The following is a 2674-nucleotide window of genomic DNA, read 5'->3' on the forward strand; positions in this document are numbered from 1 at the left end:
GGATCCTGGGTGTGGACATGACACCGCTTGGCAAAAGCCATGCTGTGGTAGGGGTCCCACATATAAAGTAGAGGAAGATGGGCACGGATGTTAGCTCAGGGCCAGTCTTCCTCAGCTAAAAGAGGAGGATTGGCAGTAGTTAGCTCAGGGCTAATCTTCCTCAAAAAAAAAAAAAAAAAAAAGAAAAGAAAAAGTATTCCTTTTGACATATTGTATTGAAAGATTTCTCCTGTGTATTTATTTTAGTAAAATATTGTTTATGCTTAATGTGTACAAGATGATTTGATGTACATACACATAGTGAAATGATTACTACGGTCAAACTAATTCACATATCTTTTCCTCACATAGTTACCTTTTCTTTTGGTGATGAGAACACCTGAAATCTACTCCCTTAGCAAATTTCCAGTATTCAATACATTGTTGTTAACTACAGTCATGACACTATACATTAGATCTCTAGACTTATTCATCCTACATAATTGCTACTTTGTACCTTTTGACCAACATCTCCCCATTTCCCCTACCTTGTGTTCTGTGGTAACCATGTTTCTAGTCTCTGCTTGTATGTATTCACCTTTTTTAGATTTAGCATATAAGTGGGATCATTCAGTTTTTTTCTTTCTGTGTCTGGCTTATTTCACTTCGCATAATGTCCTCCAGGGTCATCCACATTGTCACAAATGGCAAGATATCTTTCTTTTATATGACTGAGTAATAATCTATTGTATACATATACCACAATTTCTTTATCTATTCATCTGCCAATGGACCCTTCTCTTGTGGATTTTTAAAAATTTTCTTTAGTATTTATCTGAACAATAAAATATATAATGAAATATTTTAAACATACTTCACAAAAATTTGAACTACAAGTATGAAATTTTGTTTTTCTCTCAACCACAGTTGCTTAGGTTTTCATATGTCCTGTGGAATTCATGGAACTTAATCAACATACTGGATCTTTATATCTTTTATAGTATTGGGCCCCAAATAATTTAACAGCAAATTTCCTGAGCTAACTCATGCAAAGAAAATGTTTAGTAGTACCTTACACAGGAAGAATAGTGGTGACTTTATTTCTTCTTAAGGTGTTACCCATTTTCAGTTCAGAGCCAAACTTGAAGATCCTCTTCCTGCCAAAAAGATGTGAGATAACCCCCTGTCCATCACACAACAGAGCGGAACACTGATTCTGCATAGCGAAGGCAGCCAGCCAGAGAACAACAAAGAAACAGAGAAAAGAACCTGCTTACTCATGCTAGGAGAAAGCAGAAACTATTCCTGTAAAAAAAAGTAATTGGCTGCAAACATTTATTAGATGGTATTATAAGGTTTATAAGAACTCTTGTGCTTAAAGTTATCAGGTAGAGAATGAGGCTGAAGGTTTTCTGCAATTAATAATAGGTGTCTGATGCGAGGAAGCAATCATCCCATTACAGACTAGGATGGGTCAGTAATAAGATAAGATGCAAAGATAAGAGTCAGCCAAAAGCAAATGAAGGATCAAAATCCAGAGTGGACTAAATAGAAAATGTTGCCTTAGTTAAACCAGGTGAAGAGTTTTCTAGTTCATGAGGAAAACTGTACAAGTTAATCTCCATTTTTTAAATCATTCCCCAGATATTTTCTGAGCATCTACTCTGTGCCAGCCCCTGGACTAAATGCTGGAGAGAAAATGGAGCAAAGCAGATATGATCCTTGCCTTTCTGGAGATTATAGTCTAATGAAGGACACAGATTAATAAAATAATCAAAATATAAATGTGAAAAGTCCTCCCATCCTAGGACTCTCAGTCTTGTTGACCCCTCTGCCTAGGAACACGCTTTCCTCATCTGTCTGTTTAATTCCCTCACCCTTTTGAAGTAGGTGCTCAAATCTTATCTTCCAAATAAAGCTTGCCCTGATCACCTGTTAATATTACAGCCCCACCCCACTCCCTTCACTGGTGCTTCCAATCCCTTTGCCCTCCACTGCTTTTTTTCCCATAGAATTTATCATGTCAACATACTATGTGATTTACTAGTTTACACATTTATTGGTACCATCTCTCTACTGCTAGAATCTAAGCTTCTTGAAGGCAGGGACCTCTGCCTCTGTTTATTGGGTCTATATCCCAAGTACCCAGAACAGTCTGACACATAGGAGGTGCTAATATTCATTAAATGAGTGAATAACTGAGGCTATGAGAGCCTATCAAGACATCTTACAGAGGTCAAAGTGGTTATCAATTACTACACTTGACTTAAATCCCTTGTAAAATGTCTATTTTTTTCATATAATTGACTCAAGTTTTTCAGTTTTCTCAAGTAATTTTTCATGAAGTCTCAAGAATTGTTAAAAAAGAAGTAGAAGTAGAAGAAGAAGAAGAGAAGAAGAAGAAGGGGGACAAGAAGAAGAAGGCAAGCCTTCTCATTCTTCATTTCAATTCTGATACTTAGGTTGTGCCAACCAGAAAAGTGACTTTTCAGAATTTGCCTTAACGTGATTTACTTTTATACACATACCTAGACATGTATGACCAGGGTTAGTAGGTATGATTTTCATGATATTTCACTATACTTGGCCTCTGATTTCTCGTATCTTTTCTGATCTCTGTCTTTTAACGTGTATAATTTTATTGCAAGGTGTACTTACTTGATCCTCTCCATGACTATTTTCTTAAAAATTGTAA

Source organism: Equus przewalskii, chromosome 26, assembly GCF_037783145.1.
Source record: "Equus przewalskii isolate Varuska chromosome 26, EquPr2, whole genome shotgun sequence".
NCBI classification, from domain to species: Eukaryota; Metazoa; Chordata; class Mammalia; order Perissodactyla; family Equidae; genus Equus; species Equus przewalskii.